Raw genomic sequence first — 17,015 nt, forward strand, 5'->3', positions numbered from 1 at the left:
CACTATATATAAAGCAGATAAATAACATGGACTACTATATAGCATGGGGGACTATATTCAATATCTTGTAATAATCTATAATGGAAAAGAATGTGAAAAGCAACATATATATATATTCAGTTTTATATATGTATATACAGCTGAATCACATAGTTGCACACCTGAAACTAATACAACACCATAAATCAAGTATGCTTCCAAAAAAAAAAAGAAATTCTCTGGGGACACCAGCTTCAGGCCTGAAGGTTTGGTTAAAATCAAGTTTCCTGGGACCTGGAGACAGGATGTTGTGTCAAGGGAGCTACTGGAGAGGCACGGAGACCTCCATAGAGACAGGGCCGGTTCTTGGCGATCGCTGGGGGACTAGGCGGTGATGCCACTGATAAGGGAGTCTGTTAAGGTCACAGGACATGATCCAGGATCGGAGTGGAGAAAGATGGAGGGGGGTCTGGGGGTGAACTGAACATACCCACCAGGCTCCGTAAGTGTTGTTTCACTTTTTTTCTTCTTTCTGAGAGTGCGGACAAGAAGGTATCTTTCCCATGGAAGAATAAGGACACAGAAAGCTATTACTAGTCTCTGAAAGACTGTGCCTTATATGTGAGTCCTGTAGTTTATGACACTTCACAGATACAGCTCTGCTGTTGGAAACAAACACGTCAATCTTTATTATAGGGCGATGGGAGGGCCACAGACGGCTAGTTGCTGATTTTCCAAGAGAGTGAACAATACAGAGAGCTTGTTACACTGGTCAGATATAAACAGGAGCTCTTGTTTCAACAGTGGCTTTTCAAGTTTGCCTCTTGGCATGAAGCTAACTCTGGCAGAGGGTATCACATAAACAGGCCACATGCTCAAGCATGTAGGCCAGTCGCTACTTGTTGGACACATCTTTACTCTCTAGCCCATGGCCGACAGTGAGCCAACAAAGCTGCTGGCAGAGCATCTTTTCAGAGAGTGTGTTATGGGCTACTTGGGCTACTTCAAAATGAGTTGAAGGCCACTTTTGGAAAAGAGTGTTTTGTCATAACTGGTGGTACAAGCAAATATTTGATTCATTCCACTTGTAAAGTCTCTGGCCTTTGGATAAATAACTCTTCTCCTAAAATAAATAAAAATCCTTTTCCTTTGCCGACCATAGTGGGCTGAATAGTAGTCGCCCCCCCCCCACCCCCCTCTCCCCGCCCATACATCCATGTCTTAATCCTCAGAACCTAGGTATGTTACCTTATTTGGAAAAAGGGTCTTTGTAGATGTACTAAGATGAGAAGATCATTCTGGATTGTCTGAGTGGACCCTAAATCCAATGTCAAGTATCCTCATAAGAGACATGCAGAGGAGAGACACAATGAAGAGAAGTCTATATGAAGATGTGGGAAGAGGCTGGTCGGGTGTGGCCATAGCCAAGAGTGCCAGCAGTCACTGGATGCTGGAAGAGGCATGGACTGGACTCTGCCCTAGTGTCCTTGTAGGGAGTGCTATCCTAACTGCAGACTTCAGGCCTCCAGCATTGTGACAGAATGAATTTCCATTTCTGCAAGCCAACAAGTTTGCTTATATGTTACATATTTGTTATGTAATATTTGTTACATATTTGTTACAGTGGCCCTGGAAACTGATACATTTCCTTTGAAACCATCTGCGCTGATGCTTTGATCACTGAGCAGACTGAGTCCTAGCAGCCTGGAGAATAATAGAGTTAGTGCAGGATGAACATCACAAATGTATTTTTATGAAGATTATGAGAAGCCATCCCAAATCCAAGGAAGTTGTGTTATCTAATTTACACCTTAACCAGTTGCAATGGAACGTCCTTAAGTTGAGTGAGAGGCAGAAGGAAGGGCATTGGAGGAAGGAATCAAGTGTCCTGGATTCTATTAATATCACTGGCTTTAGTATTCACTGGCTATTTGACCTTGGAAAAGTCATTCAAGTAGTCCAAGCTGAGATTTTCTTATCTTTAAAATAATTGTCCCACCTACTTTACAGTGTTGGCAAGAAGGTTAAATTATTTAAGTGCTTTGAAATAGTAAAGTGCTATCCATTAAACTGAAAAATGGTATATGATACATTTCATGATTCATAATATAAACACAACATATACTTGCTGAACTAAGTTAGATCCTGCTAATTCAGAATTTGCCTTGATTTGGAAAAGGGCTACATCTGAGATAGGAAATCAGGGCTTTAGCCTTGGCTCTAAAGACTAAAGAGCCAAGTAACCATGGACCAAGTATTGAACATTTTATGGACACAGTTTTTGTAGTTGTTAAGTGAAGGAGTTTGACTGGATAATCTCTGAAGTCACTCTCATATTTCTTATTCTATAGAATTGGAAGAAAATTATGATTATCTAGATGGTTCTTTCCCTTGGTAAATTTGTCCCTTCTCAATGGGTTAAACTCATTAAATTCTATTGATCCTGAGCTTGTTTACTGAGATTCAGATTTGTATAACCAAGGTTCTGGATGTCAATAGTACATCAGCTGAGAAACTCTGAATGTAAAAGAAAGGCAAAGCAAAACTTGCTTATAGAAGAAAAAAAGAAAGAAAAGAAGAGAAAAAGAAATAGAATTTCTTGGCTCACTTAGTTGGAAAGTCTATGAATAGAATTAGTCTTAGCTATACCTGGATCTATGACTTAAATAATGTCATCTGGATTCACTTTCTTTCCATCTCCGGCTCTGTTTTGCACAGAGCTGTCTCCATTCTGCAACTTCACATGGTGCAACAGTGCAGCTGCATTATCTCTTAGTTGTAAGTATCAAGGGAAAATAGAAGTGTTTTCTCAGGGTGCATAGCAAAAATCTCGCAGTATCTCATTGACTCCAATTGGCTGAAATGTCCAGTTCTGAACTAATCACCTGATGAGAAGGTATTCAGTGTGATAACTGGTTTAGATCTGGGTCATGTGATTCACTGCTAAGCCAGAAACATAGTCCCAGTATGCTAGAGCCAGTTGACTATAACAATCGAGTGGTTTTCTGAATTGGTTGTTAAACTGTTGTGACCATGAAATTGGAAAAGATGGGAGTAGTTACAGCACAGATTAGGGCTGTGTTTGTTTATTTTGGAGAGCTTGTCTGCCAGCATCACTAGGGACAGCTCAGTCCAAGCAGAGGAGGTAAGGGCAGGATCACCTTTTTTCCCCTTGCCCCTGCAGTTTTTCCTAAATTTCTTTCCATTCCATGATAGACAAGGTCTGTGATGGCTTTAAACATGTTCACAAATTCTTCCCCCTTGAAGAGGTGGAGCTTAATTCTCTAGCCTTGAGTATGGGCTCAAAGAAGAGAATATAACAGAAGTGATGGTGTGTGGCCTCTATGACTAGGTAATCATAGAAGGAGTTGTGGTTTCCTCCTTGCCCTCTGTCTTGGTTGCCCCACTCTAAGAGAAGCCAGCTTGCATCTTGTGAGACCACTCATGCAGCACTACAGTGGGGTCCACGCAGCAAAAAGCTGAGGCCTCCTGCCTACAACATTCTTGGAAGCAGATTCTCCATCCTCAGTGGAGAGTTTCAGTGACTAGAGTCCAGGCCGATGTCGTGACTGAAACCTCATGTGAGATTCTGAACCAGAATCACTGGAGTCACTCCTGAGTTCCTAACCTGTTGAAACTCTGAGAAAGCAACTGATTATCATTTTAATTTGTTAAATTTGTTGTTGTTGTTGTTTAAATTGGAGGATATTGCTTGGCAGTGCTGTGTTGGTCTCTTCCAACAATAACACAGACCAGCCGTGAGTGTGCATGTGTCTCCTCCCTCTTGTTTTTCCCTCCCCACACCTGTCCCACCCTGCTGGGTTGTCACAGAACCATGGATGGGCTGGATTCCCTGTGTTTCATAGCAGCTTCCCAATAGCTATCTATTTTACTCCTGGCAGGGTATATATGGGCTTCTCAGGTGGCACTAGTGGAAAAGAACCTTCTTGCCAGTGTAGGAGACATAAGACATATGGGTTTGATCCCTGGGTTGGGAAGAGCCCCTGGAGGAGGGCATGGCAACCTACTCCAGTACTCTCTCCTGGGGACCTCCATGGACAGAGAAGCCTGGCAGGCTACAGCCCATGGGGTCACAAATAATTAGACATGGCTGAAGTGACTTAAAACTAACACCGCAAAAAGATGTCCTTTTCATTATAGGGTACTGGAATGCAAAAGTAGGAAGTCAAGAAACACCTGGAGTAACAGGCAAATTTAACCTTGGAGTATAGATTGAAGCACGGCAAAGGCTAATAGAGTTTTGCCAAGAGAACACACCGGTCATAGCAAACACCCTGTCCCAACAACACAAGAGAAGACTCTACACACGGACATCACCAGATGGTCAACACCGAAATCAGACTGATTACATTCTTTGCAGCCAAAGATGGAGAAGCCCTATACAGTCAGCAAAAACAAGACCGGGAGCTGACTGTGGCTTAGATCATGAACTCCTTAAAATTCAGACTTAAATTGAATAAAGTAGGGAAAACCATTAGACCATTCAGGTATAACCTAAATCAAATCCCTTATGATTATACAGTGGAAATGAGAAATAGATTTAAGGGACTAGATCTGACAGACAGAGTGCCTGGTGAACTATGGATGGAGGTTTGTGACATTGTACAAGAGACAGGGATCAAGACAATCCCCATGGAAAAGAAATGCAAAAAAGCAAAATGGCTGTCTGAGGAGGCCTTACAAATAGCTGTGAAAGAAGAGAAGTGAAGAGCAAAGGAGAAAGGAAAGATATTCCCATTTGCATGCAAGTTCCAAAGAATAGCAAGGAGAGATAAGAAAGCCTTCCTCAGTGATCAATGCAAAGAAATAGAGGAAAACAATAGAATAGGAAAGACTAGAGATCTCTTCAAGAAAATCAGAGATACCAAGAGAACATTTCATGCAAAGATGGGCTCGATAAAGGACAGAAATGGTATGGACCTAACAGAAGCAGAAGATATTAAGAAGAGGTGGCAAGAATACACAGAAGAACTGTACAAAAAAGATCTTCACGACCCAGATAATCACGATGGTGTGATCCCTCACCTAGAGCCAGACATCCTTGAACGTGAAGTCAAGTGGGCTTTAGAAAGCATCACTATGAACAAAGCTAGTGTAGGTGATGGAATTCCAGTTGAGCTATTTCAAATCCTGAAAGATGATGCTGTGAAAGTGCTGCACTCAATATGCCAGCAAATTTGGCAAACTCAGCAGTGGCCACAAGACTGGAAAAGGTCAGTTTTCATTTCAATCCCTAAGAAAGGCAATCCCAAAGAATGCTCAAACTACCGCACAATTGCACTCATCTCACACGCTAGTAAAGTAATGATCAAAATTGTCCAAGCCAGGCTTCAGCAATATGCGAACCGTGAACTTCCTGATGTTTAAACTGGTTCTAGAAAAGGCAGAGGAACCAGAAATCAAATTGCCAACATCCACTGGATCATTGAAAAAGCAAGAGAGTTCCAGAAAAACATCTATTTCTGCTTTATTGACTATGCTGAAGCCTTTGACTGTGTGGATCACAATAAACTGTGGAAAATTCTGAAAGAGATGGGAATACCAGACCACCTGACCTGCCTCTTGAGAAACCTATATGCAGGTCAGGAAGCAACAGTTAGAACTGGACATGGAACAACAGATTGGTTCCAAATAGGAAAAGGAGTACGTCAAGGCTGTATATTGTCACCCTGCTTATTTAACTTAAATGCAGAGTACATCATAAGAAACGCTTGGCTGGAAGAAGCACAAGCTGGAATCAAGTTTGCCGGAAGAAATATCAATAACCTCGGATATGCCCATGATACCACCCTTATGGCAGAACATGAAGAGGAACTAAAAAGCCTTCTGATGAACGTGAAAGCGGAGAGTGAAAGAGTTGGCTTAAAGCTCAACATTCAGCAGACTAAGATCATGGCATCTGGTCCCATCACTTCATGGGAAATAGATGGGGAAACAGTGGAAACAGTGTCAGACTTTATTTTTTTGGGTTCCAAAATCACCGAGATGGTGATTGCAGCCATGAAATTAAAAGACACTTACTCCTTGGAAGGAAAATTATCACCAACCTGGATAGCATATTAAAAAGCAGAGACATTCCTTTGTCAACAAATGTTCATCTAGTCAAGGCTATGGTTTTTTTGGTGGTCATGTATGGATGTGAGAGTTGGACTGTGAAGAAAGCTGAGCATGAAGAACTGATGCTTTTGAACTGTGGTGTTGGAGAAGACTCTTGAGAGTCCCTTGGACTGCAAGGAGATCCAACCAGTCCATCCTAAAGGAGATCAGTCCAGGGTGTTCATTGGAAGGGCTGATGCTGAAGCTGAAACTCTAGTACTTTGGCCACCTCATGAGAAGAGTTGACTCATTGGAAAAGACCCTGATGCTGGGAGGGATTGGAGGCAGAGGAGAAGGGGACGACAGAGGATGAGATGGCTGGATGGCATCACCGACTTGATGGAGATGGGTTTGAGTAAACTCCGGGAGTTGGTGATAGACAGGGAGGCCTGGCGTGCTGCGATTCATGGGGTTGCAAAGAGTCGGACACGACTGAGCGACTGAACTGAAGTGACTTAGTGCACATGTGCACACACACACAGCGTGTATATGTCAATACTAATCTCTCAGTTCATCCCACCCTCTCCTTCCCTCAAGTGTTAAATTCTGAGTGTAGCAATAGATCATTTGTTCTCAGCCTAACACTTTGTTTATTCTCCACCACTGAAGTTACACATCACAAAACCATATGGGTTTGTCTTCCTCATTATAATTTGAGCTTCCTGAGAGCAGGTATTGTAACTCCAAGCACACTGCTGTATTCCTGAGCAGTAGATTGTATTTCACAAAGATGGCTGCAATGATAGCTCCTATTTCAAGCACTCTTCCAGAACCTTACCCCTTCCAGAGCTGGATTCCCTGTCTCGTCCCTTTGGACCTGGATGGAACTTTGTGACTCTCTCAAACAATAGACCTGAAAGGATGCTCTGTTACTTTCAAGGGTAGGTCATCAAGATACCACGCACTGTTGCTTCTTTTCTTCAGACACTTGTTCTTGGAATCCAGTCCCTGCACTGTGGGGACACTGAAGCCCTCTGTAGAAATGCCACAGGGAGAGGAAGTGAGGGCCCCAGCCCACAGCTGGAGCCGAGCTCCCAGACAACAGCCAGTGCTCACTAGCCATGTGAGTGGACCATCCTGGAAATCGATCTCCCAGCCCCAGTTGAGTTTCCCAAGCCAACATCCCCTTGATCAGAGGCGAGCCACCCCTGCTGAGCTCGGCTCAAATGGCAGTTCTGGGAGGAAGGTAAATGACTGTGATTGCTTTAAGCCACTAGGTTTTAGGATAATCTGCTATGCAGCAGTATGTAATGGGGGCACCCAGCACAGGATATCTGAGATATCACAGGCATTTGACAAGTATTTGTAAACTGGCCAATGATTCTAGTTTCCTTATACAGCTGCTTTCTGGGCACATTAATACACTTGTTCTTCTTTAAACAAATCTTGAACTCATCTGACTTGAGATTTGTGTTCAAGCTATTCCTTCTGCTGTTTATTGCCTCCCTACTTTCCTTCTACATTTGCCTGCTCAAATATTACACTTCTGGAAAAAATTCAGTTGGATATTCCTTCCTTTATACCCTCCCTTCCATCCTTTTAATAAATATATCATGAATGTCATATCAGGATATGGAGCAATATGAACCAAATCCCCACCCCCTTGGAGATTTACATTTCAATGGGGGGTCCAGTCAATCAATAAATATGTAATTAAAAATTATAGCATATGATTCATGTCTTAAAGGAATTAGATAGTGTGCAGTAACAGAAAATGATGGTGGGGGTGGGAGGGGTAGAAATGAGGTTCTATTTTAGATGGAGGGTTTAGGGAAGGTCTCTCTAAGGAGATGACATTTGAGATCAGAACAATAAGAGGAAAGAAGTCCAGAAGAAAAGACCATGGCAGCCTGGGCAGAGAAAACAATAAGTGCTAAGCCATGAGATGGGATAGAGAATGTTTCCTGTTGGATAAAATAGAGGTGGTATTTATGGCTTCTGCCTAATGACTGGAGAGAAGACACTGACTAGAAGAAGTGGGAAAGCTAAGCAGGCCCCAGATATTTTTGCTTAGCATCATGGAAAGGAATTTAGAATTCTAAATACATACGCTAAGTTGATTCAGTCATGTCCAATTCTTTGCGATCCCATGGACTGTAGTCTACCAGATCCTCTGTCCATGGGATTCTCCAGGCAAGAACACTGGAATGGGTTGCCATTTTCTCCTCCGGGGGATCTTCCCAACCCAGGGATCAAATCTATGTCTTGTATGTCTCCTGCATTGGCAGGCGGGTTCTTTACCTCTACCTGGGAAGCCCAATTCTAAATAGAAAGGATAATTATTGAAAGATTGTCAAGTGGGAGACTGCCAGCGTCTGCTTTGGATTTAAGCTTACTGTTGCTGCTATGCAGAGAACGGGTTTTAGGTCGGCTGGAAGGGGCGCAGGGGTCAGTAGGGGAACCTAAGCAGACATGAGACGGTGGTGCCTTGGGTTAGGGTGGCAGCAGTAGACAGAGAGAGAAAAAGGACGTTTGGGGATAAAATCTGTGACTCTAACATACAGGATTTGTTGGCGACTTAGATACGGGAGCTGAAGGGAAAGGAGGACTTCTGGCTTCGGTAAGAGGTTGGAACAAGGCAGTGGGGAGCCCTGGGAGGATTAGCAAGGCAGTGTGCGCTCTCCTTTCTTTCTCAGGTTACTCTAGATGCCTCCTCATGGGGTTAGTCTCTCCTCTGCGTATTTAATCCTGGTTTTGACTCTTCCAGGGGACGTGGCACCAGGTATGGGTTAAAAGCATAAGGAATTTTGAGGGCTGAACTGATGTGGGTTAGTTTGGGTTCCACCTCTGCTCACATGAGGCGTAAGTGGTGGAGAAGCCCATTCATCTCTGTGGCCTCAGCTTCTTCAAAGGCGGGTAGCGTCTATGTTACAGGCTTTTTGGGTTCATTAAATGAAACCCTGGAAGAGAAAGATATACATTAGGAAGTTTAGGGAGAAGACCGAGCCTTCCATTAACTTTAAATTCTCGTAATAATTAATTCTAACATATATGGAGCACCTACCATGTGTCTGAAACAACTGTGTGATTTAGCTGCTTGTATCATCCTCCTTTACAAGTAAATACACACAGGCTAGGGCTTCCCAGGTGGTTCAGTGGTAAAGAATCCACCCGCAAATTCAGGAAACGCGAGTTCAATCCCTTGGTCAGGAAGATCCCCTGGAGGAGGGCATGGCAATCCACCCCAGTATTCTTGCCTGGAGAATCCCATGGATGGAGGAGCCCGACGGGCTACAGTCCATAGTGGTCTCAAAGAGTCGGACACGACTAAGCGACTGACGCACTAGGCATGCACACACACAGGCACAAAGAGCTTAAAAATTTACTCGAGGCCATACTGTAACACTTGTATAGATTTGTGCTTCTGTATCCCCATTTCTCCCCGTTTTTCTCAGACAGCAGGGAGTGTATGTGTTTTGCTCACAACTCTCTTCCCTGTCCCTAGCACATTGCAGAAAATGATTTCACGTACACTGAGTGGGTGAACTTTCAGGCATTGAGTCTTGTGTCAAAGTCTGGGTCTTGACAAGACAGAAGTCAGAGTTCCGGGGCACTGTTTTTACTTGAGTAGGCCCACCCAGTTGAGCTGGGAGAGTCCTGAGCTAGACTGGCTCGGAAGGCTGGTGAGACCCAGGAGGAGATCCGATCCGCACGGGTCAGCGCCGGCTGCCGAGTCCTCTGCAGGGCGGTGGTGAGGCCCGTCCAGTGTGTTTGGTTTCAGAAGCTCAGCAGTGGCACAGTGCAGCCTTATCAACAAGACGACGCAGGGGACGGCGCGTTCTGACTACCCAGGAGGACTGACAGCGCCTTTGTTTAACCCCGTTAAAGTCTCCGTAAAATGCGGTGGCTGCTGCGCCCTGGTCACCTGTGCGGTGAAGACGATTTGTGTCTTGAAGTTGAAAAGCTGCTGAGCCTCCAATCTTACAGTGGGGACTGTGCTTTATTCTAAACTTGATTACTTTGGAGGGGAGCATGTAGAGGAGATTGGGGTAAACATACTCTGAGGTGAGGTGCTACCTTGAGATGCTCACTTTAAAATCACGCAGTGATAGGGACTCATGTTCCTGCAGAACTGACACTGCCCCTAAAAAAAAGAGTGATGGAAAAAGGGAAAATTAGTGAAGGATTCTGGTCAAAGTCTTAAGGCTTCCTGTAAACAGCAGCTTAATTTCTCCCATAAGAAGACCATAAAATGATGTTTACTTATCAGAGCTGCGCTTGCTCTGTGTGGTTTAGTACACGTAGCCCCCACCCCCACCCCCACTGGTCTGCCGAGTAAGAAAGAAGAAAAAGGCAGGGAGCAGTCCTGGGTGCGGGAAGAGTTGAGAAGGGATTGCTTTATATCCTTTAAAGGGAGTCTTGAGTGGATTTACCCAGAGAGCACAGTGCACTGTGACAGAAGGGGACATGATGTGACTTCAGCAGGCACACGGAGAAGGTCCTTCTGCCAAAAATAGACCCACCTGCTTGTGAATGTCTGGCATTCCTCTGACTGGGGACAGTGCCAGAAAGGCCAGCTGTTCCCTCAGATACTCCTCCCACGGGCTGGCTGAGACCTGACATTCCAGCCTTGAGCTTAAGGCTAAATTTTCCTCCACAATCTACCGCAAAGCACGTGTTCCCCTCTCCACCCCCCTCAGCTCTAAAATAAAGGTGTTAATAGCTATTTACACCACAGTGTGAACTGTATAGATTTGAGCAAAGAGCAGAAACTATGAAGCAGGAGAATCCTTGGTCTGCTCCTCCCCACTTAACTCTTGTGACTCTGGTCAAATCCTCAACTGCTTAAGCAATTGTCTGCTCTTCTGTAAAACAAGACTAAGCCAAAGCACGGGGCTTCTCAGATGGCACAGCAGTAAAGAATCCACCTGCCAGTGAAGGAGACACCAGACACGCAGGTTTGATCCCTGGGCTGGGAAGACCCCCTGGAGGAGGATTCTTGCCTGGGAAATCCCATGGACAGAGGAACCTGGTGGAATACAGTTCATGGAGTCACAAAGAGTTGGACACAAACTGACAGATTGAGCACACTCACAGAAGGCAAAGCAACTGGATTCTTCGAAGGGCAAAATAAGACAAACGTAGAAAACTACCCAGCAAAAGGCTAGACATGACCTGGATGTCTATCAAAGGGAGGCGAGGCAAATAAAGCTTGGAGCAGCCACGCAATGCCATGTTATGCATCTGTGAAAGGGAACCAGGAAGCCCTCTACACCCCAACGTACAGTGGGCTGGGGCATATTTTTAAGTAACAAAAACAAAATGCATCATGGAATTTGCACAATGTTGTAGTTTAGATAAGAAAGGAGAAGACATAGTAAATACACACTTATGTATAATTTCTGTAGCTGGATAAACTAAAAATTAATTTAAAAATCAGATGGAGGGAACAAGGAAGTAGAGGATATGAAAAAGATATAGATTTCTTTATGAAACAATTTTTCTTTGACTTTGGAATCATGTAAATATTTCACCCAATTAAAAGCAAAGAGAAAATCACACCAAAACACAAGTCCTAAAACTTTAAAATAAACTGGAAAAAATGAACCTAACTTTATATTAATTCTCTGGCATAGCAATCTCAAGAACTATAGCAAATGATTTTGAAACACATATTTAGACTGTACATCCCTAGGGAGATATATTCTAAGGACAAAAAGAAGTATAAGATCTCTTACACAAATAAACGTTTTTACAAACCATATAGACTCACAGACACAGAGAACTGGCTTGTGGTTGCCAAGGGGGTGGGGGTTCATATAAGTGTGTTAAGTCAACAGGCATCCACCTTAAATTTATACAGTGTTATATGTCAGTGAAATCTCCACAAAGCTGGATAAAAAAATTCCCTCCATTCTGATGACTCCATTCCAGTCATCAATATCTGACAAAGCCATTAAGTGAAGACCTTTGAGGAATTTTATGATGGAAGTAGGCATGTGATGTTCAAAACAAAACAAATAGCAGATTTCACATATAAGCGTTAACATACGATATTTTCCTCCAGGTCCAGCTTGGTGCTCCGAGGTGACTTAGATGGGTGAGATGCGGGGTGGGTGAGAGGGAGGGCCAAGAGAGAGGATATACGTGCACCTACAGCTGATTCACATCACTGTACGACAGAAAGTAACACAACATTGTCAAGCAACTATGCACCCCCCAGACAAACAAACAAACAGCTGGCCGTGTTTTGCAAGTGACAAGGCTGTAGCACAGAAGAGGCTCCCTCCACGGTAAACGCAGATGTGAGCTGCCCACGACCGTGGATGGAGGCAGAGCGCAGTGGCAGACTTGGGGGTTTGGTGGCGGGTAGGATCCACGTCTCTCCACCTCCCACTCTTCTGATTCTCCCTGCCACTGAACTGCACGGGCCTGACTTCAGGGCGGAGAGGGACTGGTGCCTGGGCTGAGCGCAGAGCCCTCAGCGGGTGGCGCTGTCTCTCCTGCTCCACACCCTGCCCTGGCGGAGGAGAGTCTTGGCCTCGGACCTGGCATTTCTCCACCTCCCTCCTTAGTAGCTGTGGGGCCCTCGGTCTGTGAGCCTTGGCTTCCTCTACTGTGGAAGGAGGGTGATAAGACGGTGTCCTTGGGAGACTCAGGTGCCGTGATAATTCAAGCACCCGGCACAGCCAACGCCCGGAGAGCTCCACCCAAGGCCACAGACGCCGCGGGTCTCTGCACCCAGGGGTGTGTCCTTCCTCCTGCAGAGGCTCGGTCTGCAGCTCCTTTCTCGCTCAGGAAGATTGTGATTAGAGTTGAACGCTGACTAAGACTGGCTGAGTGAAGTCGCAGTTACCAATTTTGCTCTTTTAGATAAATCAGTTTTTCTTTTTTAACACTGGCTGCTTTACTTCTTCAAAGGGGCCTGAGTTTTATTAGTTTCAGTGTTATACTTTTGAAAATGTCGCTCTTCTCTTGGCCATTGCCCTTGGCTCCACGCAAAGGGAGCGCATGTAAGTCCTGCTCAGTTTACACCTGGCAGATGTTACTCAGGTGAAACTTACACCAAATGTATCCTTGATTTGTCTAAAATACTTGCCTCATCTTAAATCAGAGGCATGATGACCTGCAAGACCATAGTTGCTGCAGTATGTTTTTTTATACCTCTGATATCACTTAAATTATGGGCTTCCCAGGTGGTACAGTGGTAAAGAATCTGCCTGCCAATGCAGGAGACACAGGAGACATGGGTTCCATCCCTGGGTGAAGAATATCCTCTGGAGGGGGAAATGGCAACCCACTCCAGTACTCTTGCCTGGAGAATCCTGTGCACAAAAGAACCTGGCAGGCTACAGTCCAGGGGTTCGAAAAAGAGTTGGACAGGACTGAGTGACTGAGTAAGCTCAGAACATCACTTTAATAGGCTTGTGATACAGCATGGAGGAGCACAGACAGTGTCCCGTTCTTCAGGGAGTATTGTTCTATTGTTCTTCATTCCCACTTGCTGAACACCCAGAGGCAGTTTCTCCAAGTGGCCATCAGATAGCGAACTATTGAAAGGCTCTTTCACAGTGCTTTCTCATCTTCCACCGTGTAAACTGCCTTCCTTTCCCAAGTGTGGTCCTGCTCTGCCTTAAAAAACAAACAAACAAACAAAAAACAAACAAACAAAAAAAAACGCAGCCTGGACTACACGGTTATTTTTCCACTGCTGGCATCTAATGGTAATATGTGGTAATGCATGAGGAAGTGAGGACCTGGGTTTTGCTTTGTTTTGTTTCTGTTCCATGGAATACAGGTAGACCTAGACTTACATCTGGGAGCCAGCTCTTGTGGGGGTCGGTAGCCTAGTTGGAATTATTTAATTTGTTTTACCCTATCGGGGAATCGGTTTGTCTGTATGCATCGATGCTGGAATCTGGTTGTGCCGTTTCTATTAGAGTTTGTCTGCGTATTTTGTGTTATAAAGCTCATAAAAATAGGAAATATTTCCTCTATCCTGAAAAAAATATCTTTGGGGTGCACATCATATATGTTAAGATCAGAAGAGCAATGGCACCGGAATGGCTCACAATCTGGTCATTAGAAGTGCTTTACAAAGGAGAGGAACACTCTGATCATGAACATCCTGGGGGAGGGGGGTGCTCACTTGGACTGGAGGTGTCCAATTCTAATTTCCCCTACAGGAGCACTGGAGAAGGCTGGCAACTCTCTCCAGTGTTCTTGCCTGGAGAATTTCATGGACAGAGGAGCCTGGCAGGCTACAGTCCATGAGGTCGCAGAGTCAGACAGGACTAAACGACTAACACTTTACTTCATATATATATGTGTACGTGTGTGTGTGTGCGTATGTGTGTGAATTTTCCACAGTTTGTTGTGATCTACACAGTCAAAGTCTTTGGCATAATCAATAAAGCAGAAGTAGATGTTTTTCTGGAATTCTGCTATTTTTTCTATGATCCAGCAGGTGTTGGCAATTAGATCTCTGGTTCCTCTACCTTTTCCAAATTCAGCTTGACCATCTGGACATTCATGGTTCACGTACTGTTGAAGCATGGCTTAGAGAATTTTGAGCATTACTTTGCTAGCATGTGAAATGAGTGCAATTGTGATGGGATTCCAGTTGAGTTATTTCAAATCCTAAAAGATGATGCTGTGAAAGTGCTGCACTCAATATGTCAGCAAATTTGGAAAACTCAGCAGGGGTCACAGGACTGGAAAAGGTCAGTTTTCATTCCAATCCCAAAGAAAGGCAATGCCAAAGAATGCTTAAACTACTGCAGACTTGGACACGACCGAGCGACTGCACTGAACTGAACTGAACTGAACATTCTTTGGCATTTTCTAACACCCTGGGTGCCTACCTGGAGCCCGGGCCTAGGGACCTCAACTGGCATTTTTCGCCTGGGGAGCCCTAACGTGGGGCGGCCCTGCACCTGCTTCCAAAGGCCTCCCATGGCTGTTTGCTTCTTCTGTCAGAGCTAGCTTTTCTCCCCGTTCCGGCATTGGGCACGCCAGGGGCTGGCCTGCCACCACTCGCCGGGGACACATGGGAGGTGCCAGGTGGCTCGGCCAGGTGACCCCAGCATGGCACCTGGCCCCCTCAGACACACTCCCGCAGCCTCCTTCCCCATGGGCAGTACTGTGCTGACCTAGAAATGTGTTTGCAAGGCTGGGAATGTGCAGGGTGACACACGGCCCTTACTTGGGAATTGAGGCCCTCAGAGCAGGCTTGGAGGTCCGACCTCTGAGGAGCCAAACCCCTGCTCGAGGAGAGCCCTGAAAACACATTCTGTCGCCTGCCTTTACTTCCTCCAAGATATATAGCTTTCCCAGTCTCTTGCGTGCTGAGAGTTACAGAGGGCTGGAACACACTTGCTTTAATGTCATTATTCAGTGGCAATAGCCCCTGAGGCCCTGCGCCTAGGTCGGGCTCCCACACTCACAGGGAAATCAAAGTGACATCCAAATGAGTCAGCTCTTCACATCAAGAGGCCAAAGTATTGGAGTTTCAGGTTCATATTAGTCCGTCCAATGTATATTCAGGCCTGATTTCCTTTAGGATGGAGTGGTTGGGTTTCCTTGTAGTCTAAGTGACCTTCGAGCGTGTTCTCCAACAGTACAGTTCAAAAGCATCAAATCTTTGGCGGTCAACTTTCTTTATAGTCCAACTGTCACAGCCATACACAACACATGGATAAACCATAGCCTTGACTAGACGGACGTTTGTTGGCACAGTAACGTTTCTGCTTTTTAATATGCTATCTAGTTTGGTCATCACTTTCTTTCCAAGTTGTAAGCGTCTTTTTGGAGAAGGCAATGCCAACCCACTCCAATACTCTTGCCTGGAAAATCCCTTGGACGGAGGAACCTGGTAGGCTGCAGTCCATGGGGTCGCTAAGAGTCGGACACGACTGAGTGACTTCACTTTCACTTTTCACTTTCACGCATTGGAGAAGGAAATGGCAACCTACTCCAGTGTTCTTGCCTGGAGAATCCCAGGGACGGCAGAGCCTGGTGGGCTGCTGTCTATGGGGTCGCACAGAGTCAGACACGATTGAAGTGACTTAGCAGCAGCAGTAGCAAGCATCTTTTAATTTCATGGCTGCAGTCACTATCTGCAGTGATTTCCGAGCCCCCCAAAATAAAGTCTGCTGCTGTTTCCCCTGTTTTCCCGTCTATTTGCCATGAACTGATAAGGCCAGATGCAATGATCTTCGTCTTCTGAATGTTGATCTTTAAGGTAGCTTTTACACTCTCTTCTTTCACTTTCATCAAGAGGCTCTTTAGTTCTTCTTCCCTTTCTGCCATAAGGGTGGTGTCATCTGTATATCTGAGGTTATTGATAGTTCTCTTGGCAATCTTGATTCCAGCTTGGGCTTCATCCAGCCTAGCGTTTCTTACCATGTACTCTGCATATAAGTTAAATAAGCAGGGTGACAATATACAGCCTTGACATATTCCTTTTCCTATTTGGAAACAGTCTGTTGTTCCATGTCCTGCGACCCCATGGACCGGAGATGCCAGGCTTCCCTGCCCATCACCAACTCCCGGGGCTTGCTCAAACTCATGTCCATCGAGTCAGTGATGCCATCCAACCATCTTATCCTCTGTTGTCCCCTTCTCCTCTGCCTTCAATCGAGACTATTATAGACAGACATTTTAAAGTATAATTATTTTTAATAGCTTATCTAAAAGCTCATATTGCATTTACATTTTTTAGGAGTTTTTTGTTTTTAGAGGTACTTTCTTTGTTGACAAGCTTGTGACAGATATAACAATATAGCAATAATTAACTTATAATAAATCTAGGTACTATGAAAATTTTATGCTTAATGCTAATGACTCTTAGACATGTCTATATTAGAGTAGTGGAAAAAAAGTACTAGATATTTAATATTGACTATTTCCCCCAGTTCACATGAATCTAAAATTCATTCAGGTCATTTTTTTCTTGTATTTAGAACTGTTTGATTTGT

At 44.6% G+C, this 17,015-nt stretch overlaps 1 pseudogene; it reads right to left on the minus strand.

The window, feature by feature from the left end:
- Positions 1-14,933, minus strand: part of LOC122450968 — a 66,937-nt pseudogene extending 52,004 nt beyond the window's left edge.
- Between the last annotated feature and the right edge of the window lie 2,082 nt (positions 14,934-17,015).

The sequence above is a fragment of the Cervus canadensis genome, chromosome 12 (assembly GCF_019320065.1).
Source record: "Cervus canadensis isolate Bull #8, Minnesota chromosome 12, ASM1932006v1, whole genome shotgun sequence".
In the NCBI taxonomy this organism is placed as follows: domain Eukaryota; kingdom Metazoa; phylum Chordata; class Mammalia; order Artiodactyla; family Cervidae; genus Cervus; species Cervus canadensis.